This window comes from Equus przewalskii, chromosome 17, assembly GCF_037783145.1.
Source record: "Equus przewalskii isolate Varuska chromosome 17, EquPr2, whole genome shotgun sequence".
Lineage (NCBI taxonomy): Eukaryota > Metazoa > Chordata > Mammalia > Perissodactyla > Equidae > Equus > Equus przewalskii.
In genome coordinates this window covers 39,300,342-39,315,532 of record NC_091847.1, presented here as the reverse complement: position 1 = coordinate 39,315,532, position 15,191 = coordinate 39,300,342, and the positions used below count along the sequence as shown (strand labels likewise).

At 43.5% G+C, this 15,191-nt stretch overlaps 1 protein-coding gene across 38 annotated transcripts in view; it reads right to left on the bottom strand.

Moving 5' to 3' along the window:
* Positions 1-15,191, bottom strand: part of TANC1 (tetratricopeptide repeat, ankyrin repeat and coiled-coil containing 1) — a 229,150-nt gene that overhangs the window by 176,413 nt on the left and 37,546 nt on the right. For 31 of the 38 annotated variants that reach the window (XM_070579917.1, XM_070579897.1, XM_070579905.1 and 28 more), the window contains exon 2: positions 1,242-1,351. The exons of the other annotated variants lie outside the window; for them this stretch is intronic. The gene's annotated coding sequence lies outside the window, so the exon portion shown is untranslated. The remainder of the gene's footprint in view (positions 1-1,241; positions 1,352-15,191) is intronic. 38 annotated transcript variants of the gene reach the window in all.

The following is a 15,191-nucleotide window of genomic DNA, read 5'->3' as shown; positions in this document are numbered from 1 at the left end:
CCTTTGGAAGGATCCCCCAAAGTCTGGGGGGCAATGTGGCCACTCTGTTCTTCATGGACGAGCAAGGCATGACAGGAGGGGTAAGTGCAGAATATGAAATCCTGCCAGCACGCCATGCTGGACAGATGGCAGAATACACCTGCATGTCACATGGATGTTTGAAGAATTCACAGAGGTTTGGAAGCAGCTTTAACCTTGACCCCTGTCTCCTATGGGGGGATCCTGCGCTGAGTCTTCAGCACCCCCAGGCCACCATTCTGTCCAGGCCCTCCTGGGGACGCCCACTCCACTGCCTCAACCGTGAGCAGCTGAGCATAAGGAAGAACAGTCCTCTGAGCCCACGATGGGACTGCAGATGCTCCATTCCCAGCCAATTCTCTCTCTTCTTAAAGGAAAGAGGAAATACTTGAGTCTTAACTGCATTCTACACACTGGAGATAAGGAATGCAAATAAAAAGATGAATAGAACAAAAATCTTACCCTTCAGGAGCCTCCAGCCTCACCAAACCCCTTGAAGTAGCTATTTTTGTTTCACAATTTACACGTAAGACTGCAGTACAGGAAAACCATAAACCACACAACTAGAAAATCCTCCTTGAAACTGGCTAGGGGAACGACACAACTCTGACTAAATTAACAAGACAGTCTGCAGAACAGGCAGGAGACAGAACCTAAGCCAATTGTAACTGGCATGACCCTAAAAAGCCAGCCTAGGAAAGCAGGTAGGTAACGCAGGTTGTAAACGTTCCCTTGTTTGTCTCCCAGTAGCTAAAGAGAGGTTTGTAATTCAACTTCACAAAGTGTTTCATGGGGAATGGGGAACAGGAGAATGACAATGATAAAGAATAGACAGCCAGTCTGACATTACTAAAAATCTGAAGTTATCAGTTGTACTTCTATGTATGCAAACTGTAAACCAAGATATTAAGCCATTCACTCAACATACATTCAATGTCTTCAGTAGAAAAGTACTGTGCTAGACACCATAAAAAGACCGGAAAACCCTGAAATAGGCACAAATAAGTAAAACTAGAAAAGTTTTGAGAGAATGGACTGATGCATCCATATTATTATTGAGTGCTTTAAAATAGTAACTAAGACACTGATATTCAAAAAATTATCCTTAAATTTGTTTGAATAAAAGACTAATTTACTTTCAAAGTCCTCAAAATTTTCAGAAAATAACTTATTTTGGAAAACTTGCTCTGTCAGAATATGGATTCTCTCTGGGTCTCACTCACCTCGCCTCACCCCAGACTCCACCTTCTTGCAGCAGAGAGGAGCTGGCTCACTCAGGGGGCACCCGGAAAGTTCCTCTGGACAAGTGGACCACAGAAAGCTGGAAAGAGAACTGGAAAAAAGAAAACCTGTCAGCACACTCATCCTATGAGACAAGAAGCACAGAGTTTTATAAAATTAGCTACAATCTCCCTAAAAATCCCAACAAAGCCACGATGGAGAGGAAAGAGACAACAGCATTACATACCACCAACCCAAGAGAACTCAGCAAATCCAAGAGAACTTGTTCCTTCTGACACCCTCTGTGGGGGGCAGCAAGGGACAGGACATTTACTGAAAGTCCCTCGTCTTTAGCAGGGCTCCGGAAGAGTTCCCTGTACCTTCCGCCCGCTCCTTCAGGTTTTCTCTTTAAACGATGCTACTGGGTTTGCAGCCCAATACCCAATGAAATGTTTCAAAGGTTCAAGACAAGGAGCCGAGAACCTCTCTAAAACCTCTAGGGTGCTGAAATTCTCCAGAACACCTCCTTCCCATATTTCCTGCCTCACTCCTCACAGGTCCCAGCTCTCTACACAACTCACCATTTCGAAACACACTGCCCGCTTTCACACTTTCGCTCTCCCTGTTCCCTCATCCTGAAACACCACTCTCCCACTCTGGAAATTCATCATCCTCCATGCACAGCTCAAATAGCACCTGCCTGCCCTGCCCCACGCCCTTGGAATCTCACCAGTCCTTCCTCTGCCCTCAGAACACCCTGCTGGGACCTGTGCTCTAGCACTTGCTTCCTTCTGCCTTGACCTCTGCTCTGACCGGTTTCTCAAGGGCTGGTTTTACCTGCCATCCCCTACACCACCCTCCTGAGAGGCAGATGGTCCACGCATGTTTGCTGATTGAAGGATTCCAACAAGAGGTTTCCCGTGACTGACTCAGAGTCTATTTCCCTGGGAAATTTTTTTACTCTACACTGCTCCTGGAAAATGTTCTTTCTCAAGGGCACCCTCCATGCTCAAACACACTGACAACCAGGCTCTCGCGCAAGTCAATGCCCTCCTCACAGTACTGCTGCCGGGCTTCATTGCCAGAAAGGACAGAATCGTGTGTGGTCACGTTTGGACCAACCAAACCACTTGGCAGGGCACCAGACTACTAATAGGTTTGTGCATGCAAAGGCTGGGTGGAGGCCTTTTCTCCCCTTTAAGTCTGCTTAATGAGGAGCTACAGAAGACCTGCCCCCCCTCACCCATCAGGTTTTCAAAGATGAGAATGGAGCCCAGGAGCTTTTCCCTGGGAGGAAACCTGGGACTGAGGCAGGGGACAGGTTCAGCCTTCCCCCACTTCAGAGACAGCTGAGATCTCAAGCAGCTCACGGAGGAGAAACCCACATGGACCAAGGGGTCACCTCGTGTCAAATGTTTAACGTTTCCTCAAAAAGGCCTCATCTCGTGTTCAGCAGCAGCCCACAAACGCAGCCAAGGCTTCTGAGCACCCCAGGTATCTCCTTCACCAGGTTGCTGACCTCACTGGGTAATATTTAAGCATTCACTGCAGGACAGCACCACCTGGTGAACAGTAGCTCAAATATCTGAGGCGTCCTCCTATTATTTGCTCATAAAAAGGATCACCTGCCTCTTTACAGAGGGCTCTGGCAGCCAGGGAGAGATTCATCTGGCAGCTGCTTCAAGTACTTCAGCCAAGCTCCTTTCAGAGAACGCACCTCGGCAGAAAAACCAGGCTTCTCACTGTCCCAATGACAACCGACGGACAAGTATAAAAGTATATCCACAACACTCCTGCTGTCAGACAGACCCTCTGCCCAGAGGACCCACAGACGCGTGTGCACCCTTAAAATTAGATCTGTAACAGGTTATGCACACACATACTTTCTCTTTGGCCTCTTCTCCACCTAGAGCAATCCATTTGTTACACTAAGGGCGGGGGCGGGGGGGGGGAGTCCTTTCTGAGTTTAAGACTACAAAGGCAGAGCTATAAATTACAGGGTGACAGAGGTTCCAAGGGGAGGTGGCTTCCTGTGAGAAGGACTGTCCCCACAGCCTGTTTTTGTGGTGATGAGATCACAGAGTTTCGATTCTGTATTTGGTTCTACATGGGTTTTAAGGGCCATATTCAGTAATTACAGAAAGGAAAAAGGGAGGTCAGCAAGACCAGAGGAACCGTGAGTGGGGTTTGAGAAGTTACTTAGAACTAGTTACACACTCACCCACTGGACTCAGGAGAAACTACGCCTCAGGTTTTCGTGTTTTGTCCTTCAGATTCAATTTTAAATTAACAAAAAAATGGAACTTCTTACTTTGTTTTATCCTTCCTCCACTCAAACACACAATCCAAAATTGGGGCCCGAGAAAGTGTTGAAAAAGCAGCAGTACGCCACAAAATTGTCTGAAGTAAAATGCAAAACACGACAAAGTACATTTGTTGAAGAATTTTTACGAAACCTAAAACACAAGAGTTTAGAGACTTGCTGAAGGATGACCTTTCATTGCCCATCACTAGCTTTTTATTTTCAGATCTAATTTCCAATTGGCTCCTTAAAAAAAAAAAAAGACCCTGAAAATGCTTTTGAAGAATATTATGAGGGTTTACCTCCTGGTCATCCCTCTCTTTCAAGGATGAACAGAGAGACTTCAAAGTTGTTTATCCAATAGGAGTACGTAGTCATCAAAAAAAAATTTTTTTTCTCTCAAGTAGCCTCCTAAAAACCTAACATTGGGCCTCCTCAGACCACAAAACAAAGACTACTGTATGTGTTCACGGACCGAAGCATGTGACCATCGATGCCATGTGACAGCTGAATCCTCCGGGGCACACAGTCCTGCAGCATCACATACGGCTCCGCTAGAAGCTGAGGCCCAATGAGGTTAAAAAGCGTGAGGAGGGTCACTCAGGCACAACCTGCTGCATCTGAGAGTTCACGAGGAGGCTCAGGTCACATTCAACTGCGAGGACAGAGTGGGCAACAATACCACAGAAATTCTAAAGCAAATAAAAGAAAGCTCTTGTTTTCCTTTCGTTTCATTTTGAATGCTGGTGCTTAATAGAAAGCAGGCTTAAATAACAGAGGAAGATAAAAAGAAAGCGGGACTTGGCATTATTTAAAATTACAGAGGAATTAAATAACAGAGGAAGATAGGAAGAAAGTGGCAAAAGGCATTATTTAAAAATACCTATTTCCATTTCAAATCTTGCAGCTTCCGTTTTCCTTGAAACAGGTGTACAGCTTGTACTGTTGACATCGATCAGCTAGACTGAGGTGGTTTTCCATACTAACCACCCATCAGAATCTCCTGGGGAGCTTTCAAAATTCTGATGCCTAGACGAATTAAAACAGAATCTCTGGGGATGGGGCCCAAATGTTGGTACTTTTTAAAGTTAACCAGCTGATTCTCATGCATAGCCAAGACTGGAACCACTAAACCTGACCTATTCCCAGGGTGTTTTCTTTTGTCTTCTCAATGGGGATGTGAGGAGGGGCAGGAAATATTTATGCTTAGAAAAAGACGTGGGAGAAACACAAATGGACCAAGGAGAGAGCTGAAGGAAGGTGCAGTGAATAACAACTTGTAGATGCTGATCACTGGGCTGGGTACAAGGTGTGGCCTGGAGGTGTACGCTTCAGGAAGGAGAAGACAGGAGTGGGGACAGACTGGGTAGTTCCCTAAGTAAGTCCTGGATGGCACCTGCCATCGAGTTGGTAAGAGGTAACCATTCAAAGCTCATCTATAAAGAACATCCTTATGTCAAGCGTTTACTATGTGAGAAGTGATATAATATGATGGTTTTCATATGTGAAGAAACTACTAAACTGTATTCACCACTATGATTTCTCCTGGTTCCTCTACTAATAGTAGTAACAGGGTTTTTTGGTTTTGTTTTTTATTACTGATGATCCATATTTTCTTGCTCATCAAATCTGACAAAGCACACACTCAATTTAGGATAACTGCCAGGAGTTACAGCTAGCTCATACAAGGGCTGAACCTCAACTTGATCTCAATTAGCATCATGATGTTCTCGGAGGTGACAGCAAGTGGATAAGAAAGAGAACCTGGGTACCCGGGTAAAGGGTGAGGACTGTGGGAACACTGTCTCCAGCTGAGGAGCTAGTTCTGTTCTCACCTCCATGTTCCTTAATTCTTAGGGCTACTTGCTCTGTGCCTGTCCTTCTGTAGAAGAGTGACAAAAATCAGGCTGTCCAGCTTGGATGCCTCTTTCCTAACTTCCCTCACGGAGGAACTAATCAGCTTTGCCTTATTCATCCTTTACCAGTGTTTCCCAAAGTGTGTCCTGCAGGCCAACTGTACCAGAATGACCCAGCCATTCCCGGACACCACCCCAGACGCCCAAGCGTCTGCATTGTAATCAACCACACAGACACAACAGTCTGTGGACCAATCACAACCCTCACCAATTCCTCCACTGAAATGGATTTATCAGATGTGCTGCCAAATCTCTCCAGAGCCTCTGCCACTTCCTAACTGGGGTTTCATCAACTCGCTCTCCTCCTTGGTCTCCCAGTGTATCTGCTCTCCGCAATGGATGCTGCATGGCCACTTACTCAAATACCACTTGGATCCCAGCAATGCTGGCTCAAAGTACCTGAATCAAGTCACTCCCCTCTGAACTTACAGCTGATGCAAAATTTTTCTACCACTTTCAGTTCAGGGTTTCACGTCTGTTAGTTCTCTCTCCCAACTAAACATTAAGCTTCTTAAACGCAGGGTCCACCTCATGGCTATCTTCCACAGGGCTCATTACATCTTAGGTTTCAAGAACAGTAGTTGACTGACAGACCAAGGTCTTGCCTCAGCCCCGGGTTTTCTTCATTCACCTTCTTTTCATTTTCCCTGAGAAAACTGTCATTCTCTCCTTTCCATAACAAAATTGATTCAGATAAGGGTGGGAGAAAAGATTTCATACTAGTGGGGAAAAGAGGGAAGACAGAAGTCATAAGCTAGCAACCTCAACTATCCAGCAAACAGCTAGGAACCAAGATTTTAGTTTTTGCAGCTGCCAAAATCTGCAACTAAATTCACGCACAATTCAGAAAAAAACTTCCAAACCTTTCCCCACCTCTAACCCACACCTCTTTCCCAGGCCCTCCCTGAGAGTTATTTACCTTCTCTTCTAGATACAATTCTAACAGGAGGGAAATATTTGGTTTCCCAGGTCACTGTAAAGAAGAGGGTGGAGGGCGGCTGCTAGATCAAGACACAGTGACAACCCTGAGAAGCTCCGACTGACAGGAGACAAGTTATAATATCCCAAACAGTAGATGACAGGCTGTCAGAATTTAAATAGCCTTTCAATGCCCCGAAAGTGTCCAAGGACACCAAAACAAAGCATTTCAAAACAGCACAATTAGTAGCTCTGAAAGATGATCCCGGGCACTAAGAAAAGGTTATTTCACTTTCAGTGGGTCTCCAGCCACTACATCCAGGAGAGAAGATGCCCACAGGGCCAACTTCAGTCCCTAAGACCCAAGTGTTCTCAAAAATAGGAAGGGGTACTATATCCGACAGCAATGCACTGTCTCTATGTGGTCTCCATACCACTGAACACCGGGACAGACTTTCACAGGCAGGCACACAACCCTCAGCATTGCCTTTCTGATGGGGAACCTTCTGTCTGGCTACGCCCATACTCACCCCACACTCACCATTTCTCATCTACCTTTTCTTGTGGTATTTGTGAGTAAAGCTCCTCACCAGATTATAAACTTCCTTGGGCAGAGGGACTGCACCTTTGTATGGACACCATGTCCCCACTCCACATCTGGAGCCGATGCCTGCTGACCCTTTGCCAGTTCAATCTGTCTAGAAGTCCTAGCTAGACCAGGTGACCTTAAGGAGGCAGCCATTTAAATAAGTATGTTTTTAAATAGCCCAAGCTTTTCTATAGTCTTTAAAAGTATTGATTTTCCTGCTTTCTTACAGAGTTAAAAAAACAATAAGTTTAAATGTTAGGATTCTGCGATCAATGAGGCAAGCTTCAGTTTATCTTGGAATCTAATCTACATGGGACACAGAGCCAAGGAATAAATTCTGTACCCACTGCACGTGCCTATCTGAACCGCAAAGGTGAGGGTGGGTTTTTCCTTCATCTCAAGTAACCTAACCTCAAATAGCTTCAACCATTCTCTATTCAGATCTGATTACTGAGGAACTTCATATTTATGTCTTGATAAGTAATAGCATTCAAAAGTACTGATTTGCTTCAGGTTTAGTAAAGAGAGTATTTTTAACAAATTTAACTGGTAATTCTATAAGGTTATGATTTACACTTGATTCAAGAAAATTTTTATCTGAGTTAAAAACTAAATCTATTTCCAGACTTACTAAAGTAATTCTCGGTCTTGTTTCAAGCTCATTGTTGAATGTGCAACTTACACTCTAAGACCCGTTCACTCACAAACAGGCTACAATAACCCACCAGGGAACTGAAAACCTCTCAATTTATGTTGAGGTTTCCAGGCCTGGCCTGCCATTTTCAGCTTCTACAGCCCTTCCTTCCCCACAGCTGAAGCCTCTTGACCCTTGCCCCACCCTCCCCTCGCTGGCTCAATCCAGCAGAAATTTCTAGAATAGAGATTTAAACAGCTCGGGCCAAGTTGCTCTTGCAGCTTAACCGGCCCTGACCTTGTGTCTAATAACAAGGCTTCTTTCTCTGGCATTCCACAGGCCTATCTCACCCTCTAGCTCAGTTGTGATAACTGCGCCTGAGCCCCTCTCTCGATAAACCTGCCAGTGCCTGGAGGCAGAGGCGATGCCTTGCTCTTGGCAAGCCTCCAGGGGACTAAGGTCTACTCTGAACCCACAGGGCTGCAGCTGGTCAGGGGACATGGGTGCCTGTGTCAGGCTACTCTGATGCCCTAGGCCACTCCAGACGACTACCTGCCAGGCCCCTAGCACTGAAGACCCCTGTTCTTTCCTCCGGGCACACTGGACTTCCTCCCAGCTGTGAACACCAGGTCTGCTGCCCCCACCACATGTCCCCCATCCCTGGGCAGGGAGCTCCAGGCCCAAACTGGGCCTTACTAGGAAATGACTCAGATCACAAAAAAGCTGAGGGTCCTCTGGCCAGAACACAAATAAGTCACAAGAGCTGGATCTTAACCCATCAGAAATTAAAACCCCAGCAACAAAACATCAACAAAGCAAGAGAAAATACGATATATCTTTTCCCCGAGAATTCAACACCCACATTTGACTTGTCGGTATGCTGAAGCCATGGGACACTCGTTCACTAGTTCTGAGGTGAAACCTGAGGAAAATCAGAGAAATATATCTTCCCTGAGTGGGGGGGCAGGGGGTCAGAGGGTTTCTTATAAACCATTTCATCGCTAAGACCTATGGCTACTGAAATTACAAATAAGAAAACAACTGGGTATTTCTTCTTTCCTAGAAAACTAAGTCATCCTCTAAAACCCTATTAACAAAGCTAAATTTGTAAGTACACTTTTATTACTATCCTTAAAAAATAAAAATTAGACATTAAAACTCTAGCTCGCTAAACTGTCTTCCACTTTCAAATAACACAAAAAACAGCAAACTTCATTTTCTGGTCAAAGGTTATTTTGAAATACCTATCATTTTCTACAGAATTCTAGCTTTTTCTGCTTTCTACTACTATTCTGTAGAAAGACTTTTCCCTCTTGGCTTTATCTCTTTGCTTTTTGATCTTGTTAACAATCCCAAAAATTCCAACCTTGCAATTTTTTCAGTCCTGGGAAAGAATCACATGCAGTCATTTGACAACCAAAAGCAGTGTCAACACTTCCTCAATGACACAGCTGCTGTGAGTGACCAGTAAATAAAAACTTGGTTTTTTTTTCTTTTTTTTTTTTGGAAAATGATGTCTTCTCTCAAAAGCAATTCTCAAAGTTATTGAACACAAGGTCAAAAACAGTTAGGCATTAGCAAAGCAAGAAGTACTAACTACCTGTGATAAAGCACAGCAAAGATACACGAACAAGAGGGGCTGCCTGATGGCTCTAGACAGCAGAGGACCCACACTGTACGCCATGCATTACATGGAACGCAAATGCGGTATTACGAACCTAAAAAAAAAATTAGGTATATGCTCCAGCAATCCCAGTTCTGGGTATTCATCCAAAAGAATTGAAATCAGGATCCCAAAAAGATATTTGCACTTTTATATTCACTGCAGCATTATTCACGATAGCTAAGATGTAGAAGCAACCTAAATGTCCATTGACAGATGAATGGATAAAGAAAATGGGCGTGTATATACACACACATACACACACACACACACAATGGAATATTATCCAGCCTTTAAACAGAAGGAAATCCTGTCCTGTCCCATGCTATAACATGGATGAAACTTGAGGACATTATGCTAAGTGAGATAAGCCAGTCACAGAAGGCCAAATACTGCATGACTCCAACTCATATGAGGTATCTAGGGCATCTAGAGTCAAACTCAAAGAAGCAGAATGGAGGTTGCAGGGGCTGAGGGGAGGGGGAGATGGGAAGATGTTGTTCAAAGGGTGTAAAGTTTCAGTCACGGAAGATGAAAAAGTTCTGGAGATCCGCTCTACTACATTGCACTTATAGTTAACAATACTGTACTGGACACTTAAAAATTTGTTAAGAGGGGGCCAGCCCGGTGGCGCAGCGGTTAAGTTCGCACGTTCTGCTTTGGCGGCCCGGGTTCGCTGGTTTGGATCCCGGGTGCGGACATGGCACCGCTTGTCAAGCCATGCTGTGGTAGGCGTCCCACATATAAAGTAGAGGAAGATGGGCACGGATGTTAGCTCGGGGCCAATCTTCCTCAGAAAAAAAGAAGATTGGCGGCAGTTAGCTCAGGGCTAATCTTCCTCAAAAAAAAAAAAAATTTGTTAAGAGAGTAGATCTCATGTTGTGAGAGTGTGTGTGTTTTACAAGAATTCAAAAAGAAAAAAAGAGGAAAGAGGCTCAGGAATTCGGATTATGCAGGCTGCAAAGCTCCCATCCCTTCTACTGCTTTATATTGCCTGCAAGCAAGGGAACTACAGCCAGTATAGATTAGCATACAATTAAGGGCTGAAGTGCAGGGCAGGAGAAATGGAGAGGGACAAGAGGCCAAGGGAGGCTGAAGCAGTTGAGGAAAGCATTAAAAAGGAGGGCAACTTAGGCCAACCCCTGAAGGATCAAGCTGAGCCTGTGGAGACTGCAACAAGTCTGGCATCCAAGTAATGACTCTGGGCTGGTCCATGCCAAGACCTCCTGGGAAAGAGCTTTCAAGGCTGGAGGGGCAGTAGCATGTAAAATGAACTCCACACTTCCAGCTCATGAACTTGACACTGCGGGCGAAAAACTGAAGCAAAACCAAAGGAACTAGTCAGAGTACCCTAAGTCATTCATAATCTAGCTCTCTGAGTTTGAACATTTTCCAAATCCCAGAAAAGCCCTTGCTATGTGACAAATAAGTAATATAAAAAGTCATAAATCACAGCCCTCCATCAGGACCAGTCTGAGTTAAAAAGATCAGAAAGAAGACGAGATAAATTGTATAACACTTCCAAAGGAAAGAATAAAAATATGGTGTTAGAGGGGCCTGCCCGGTTATGTAGTGGTTAGGTTCGTGCACTCCACATCGGCAGCTCGGGGTTCCCCAGTTCAGATCCCAGGCATGGACCTATGCACTGCTTATCAAGCCAATGCTGTGGCGGCATCCCATATATAATAGAGGAAGACTCGAACAGATGTTAGCTCAGTGACAATCTTCTCAAGCAAAAACAGGAAGATTTGCAAGAGATGTTAGCTTAGGGCCAATCTTCCTCACCAAAAAAAAAAAAAAAACCAACCAAACAACAACAACAAAAACATGTATTAGAGTAACATTCCATTTATCCAACATCCCTAAAAAATTAGACACGCTAAATAAATGAATCTTGTAGGTAATGAAACTGTTCCCTTTAAGTATAAAACCTGTGTTTTGGAGATATCTGCATATGGACTGATAGTGGATGGGTATTAGGGAATAATTCTTACTTTACTATGTGATAATGGCTTTGAGGAGGGTGTCTTTCCTTATCAGAGATGCATACCGAACTCTTTACAAGTAAAATTACATAATGCCTGGAATGTGCTTTAAAATGCTCTAACCACATAAAAACAATGCAAGGTTAGTAAAACAAGATTGGCAAAATGTTAATACTGGTGAGGCTGGTTGATCGGTATAATGGTTTATTATAAGCCTCACTACCTGCATGTTTTTGACAATATCCATAAGGACTTTTAAAAGCCCCAGGTTAACCATTTTGGAGTAAAATTGTCTCTAACGTTTACTACCTAGGTTCCAGGTACCTTATTAGCCTACATGGATCTCTTTCTACCTGGAGTGTCCTTTTACTCGACCTGGACAACTCCTATTCACTCCCCAAGACTCCGCCACCTCCCATTCACTCCACAGCAGAGGTCTCAATTTCCCCCGTGCTCCCACTATATCCCAGTCATCTCTACTATGGACCCTTATTACACTGTCTTGTATGTGCATATGAAGCTGTCTGCCCTCCTAGACTGTGAGTAAGAAAGGGACCCTAATTTGTTTGTCATCATATGGCCAGGGCCTGGTACACAGTATGCACCTGATAAATATGTGGGGATTTAACAAGACCTAGCCTGGAGTGGTCACAAAAACCCAGTTAGCATCCTGCCACGGGATCTCAGGAAGGCCTGTCAGGCTGCACAGTGCGTGTTCTTCCCAAGCTAATGTCCTTACACAGTCAAGCACGCTAACTTCTACAGCTGGCCTCCATTCTAACTTCCAGATTGTCACTCCTTATGGCTAGAACCCCTGAACACACATCAGTGTTCACAATTCAAACGGTCTTCAGATAAAAGAGATGAGGCCCCGGGCACACACTCAGGAGAAAGGTGCACATGAGACACATGAACTGTCTATTCTGGGCTGCTCAGAGGGCTTTTCTGCTTAATTCCAAAATTGCAACCTTGCTCAAGATAACAAGATTGCCAGGTGATACATAACTGTCCCTGTGCAATGCCAGCAGCTCCTGCCCGAGTAATAGACTACTAAGAGCATCAGCTGAGAAAGGGTGGCATTCCAGCCACTCCCCTGACAAGTGGTGTCACCTCAAGGGAGTCATGTCACTTCCCCTCCATTAGCCTTTGTCTTCACTGATGAAAGTAGGAATACCTCCACAGGCTGTTGTGAGCAAGGTTTTAAAACCTATTTTTAAGCAGAACTCTTTTCTTATACAATTTTGAAATTATGAAAAAAATAATGATCTCTCAATTTCTCTAGAAAAAACTTTCAGTTGTCTTACATTTTCAGTTTTTTAAATGAGAGTTTACAAATCCCCTCTTAAGCTCTCTTCAAACTTTGACTTATGGCCTCTGCTGCACACTCTAGCCCTTAATTATATGAACTCTGTATTGTTTATCCTTCTCTCACATGTGGACAACATGGTAAAGTAGAAAAGACAGGAACTCTGAAGTCACAGTAATCTGGATTCCTGTGCTGGCTTGTCAGTCTTTTTCATGTCCTTTTTTTTTTTTTTTTTAACTTTAGAGCAATCTTCTTTGGATGTGTGTGGGAGACACTAAAGTTGAAAAAACATTTAAGTTCACTAATTCCTTCAGTTTTAATTCCAGTTTTATTCTGTTCAATTTAAATAAAATTAAATTTACTACTTTATTTTAAATGTCTTCAGTATATTTCTGGATGGTAAAATTACTTTTCTCGGTTTTAAAAAAATTTGTACCAGAAGCATAGATTACCTTTGTTACTGGGAAAATAATTTCTAAAAAGAAAAAGCCTTAGTAATTTTCAGCTGAATGAGAGAAGGGTTCAAACCATGCCCTCCAGCTTCAAACTTGGATCTAAAAACTACTGACATCTACCAAAGTGTGGGCAAAGGGTCAAATATTAGATAAATGTGATGATTACTATATAATTCATATGTACATTACCTGTTTTAAGTTAAACATTCTCCTTACATTTTGAATTACAGTATTATCTGTAAGATAATCAGACCTTTTAGTTTAGGGTCCTGTGCTAACGAGCTAAGGACTTCCGTCTCTTAGCCTCATGTAACTCCAGACTCCAGGCATCTCTCAAAGGCACCGTAGATGATCCAAACCCACACCTGTACTAGCAAACCATTTCAAATACCCTGCTAATGATCCATAGCTCAGAAGCCATTTATAGGAGTAATAACACATTATTACACTTTCACTTAACAGCTCTGTTTTCCCACAGATATTGAAAAGATAAAAGTAGAAACACTATGGTGTCTAGAAAAAGACTACTGGGTGAGAGGCCAGAAAAAAAGGAGACACTGCCTATCCCACACAACAGATGTGTGTATCCAAGAGGGTTCTATCTATACCACTCACAGATATGTGTGTCCAAAGGGTTCTGGTGGTGCCGTACAACAGATGTGTGACCTTGGACTATCTCTTAAATTCATTGGCCCTGACCAGCTTCATATGCAAAGTTAGCAAATTGGATTAGATGTATTCAAACTCTTCCAATTCTAAAATTCAATCCAAAGCCACAAATTCGGAATTAAGTGACTCTGAATTAAAAGAAACAAGACACGCAAAATCATTAACACAGCAGTTGGCATGCAGTAAGCATGTCATAAATGCTGGCGACTGTTATTACAATAAGGAGGTTCAGGTTGGTGTCTGATATACAAGCTACCCAGCATATATTTGAATTTCTTTGGCAGAACTCTCTAAAGGAAAAAAAAAAAACACTTTCAAGTCTCATTTTAATCAGCATTGTTAAATCGAAGGAGCCCAAAACAAAACAATAAATTATGAAGCTCTACATCAAAGGATATGGGCCTCTCAAAATCGACTGGCTTTGTTTTGTTTTAAATTAGGCTTTCAGTGAACTCGTGGCAGCACGTGGGAAGAAAGCATGAGAGCTGTAAAGACTCATTCACTCAGCACACATTTACTGAAAATTGCTATATGAACGTTGCAGTTGGGGAAGCAAAGATCAGCAAGACCTCGCCTCCCCGTTGAAACAACGGCCAGTGATGAATGTCCCAGGGGTACAAACTGTTGAGGGCCTTGGATAAGTAAAAGGTTATCCTGAAACCTTCAGAGCAAAAGTCTCAAACTCGTGGGCCACAGATATTTTGTCTGGTCCACATGCTCTGTTTTTGTTTTTAATTGAGTTAGGTTGCCAACACTTAGAAATTGAGAGGTCATACATAAATAAGCAGTTCTGGCTTCTCTTGGAAATTTGGAAGTGCCAGCAGTAGTAAACCTGCACTCCCGCTCAGCAACAGCCTACGGTAGCTGAGCAGCACATCCACCTCCACTCCTCCCTTAATGAACCCCAACACTGGGGCTGAGGAGCAGCTTCCATTTACCATCAGCTCACTCCCTCCCAGGCCTGGGATTCTGATTTCCTTTGCCCACTCCACCTGCGCACAATCAAGGAGCTTCTTAGGAGCCCAGGCTCTGGAGCAGAGACTGGTGAGCTGGAATCTCCACCCTGCCACATACCAGCCACGTTATTATCTTAGGCAAGTAATTCATTACTCAGTTTCCCATCTGCAAAACCAGGGTATTAATAGTATTTACCTCCTAGGATTGGTGTGAGAGGAAATGTGCTGTTACCTGCAAAGTGCTTAGAGCTGTGCCCGATATATAGCAACTGCTCTATAAATATTAGATGTTACAACTTTCTGGCCCCTGAGGGCATATGTTTCAAACTTCTGTCCTAGAGCTTTAATATTCTAAAGTTATCTATTAAATTATTTTATGATCAAAAAGAAAATGGCATATGCTGAAAGCTGTTCAGATACAACTTAAGAACTACCAGACTCACCAGACACAAGGGACAAATATTAAATGATTTCACTTATATGAGGTAGTTGAAGAGGCAAAGTCATAGAGACAGAAAGAAGAATAGAGGTTAGAGGAACAGGAGGAGAGGGGGACAGG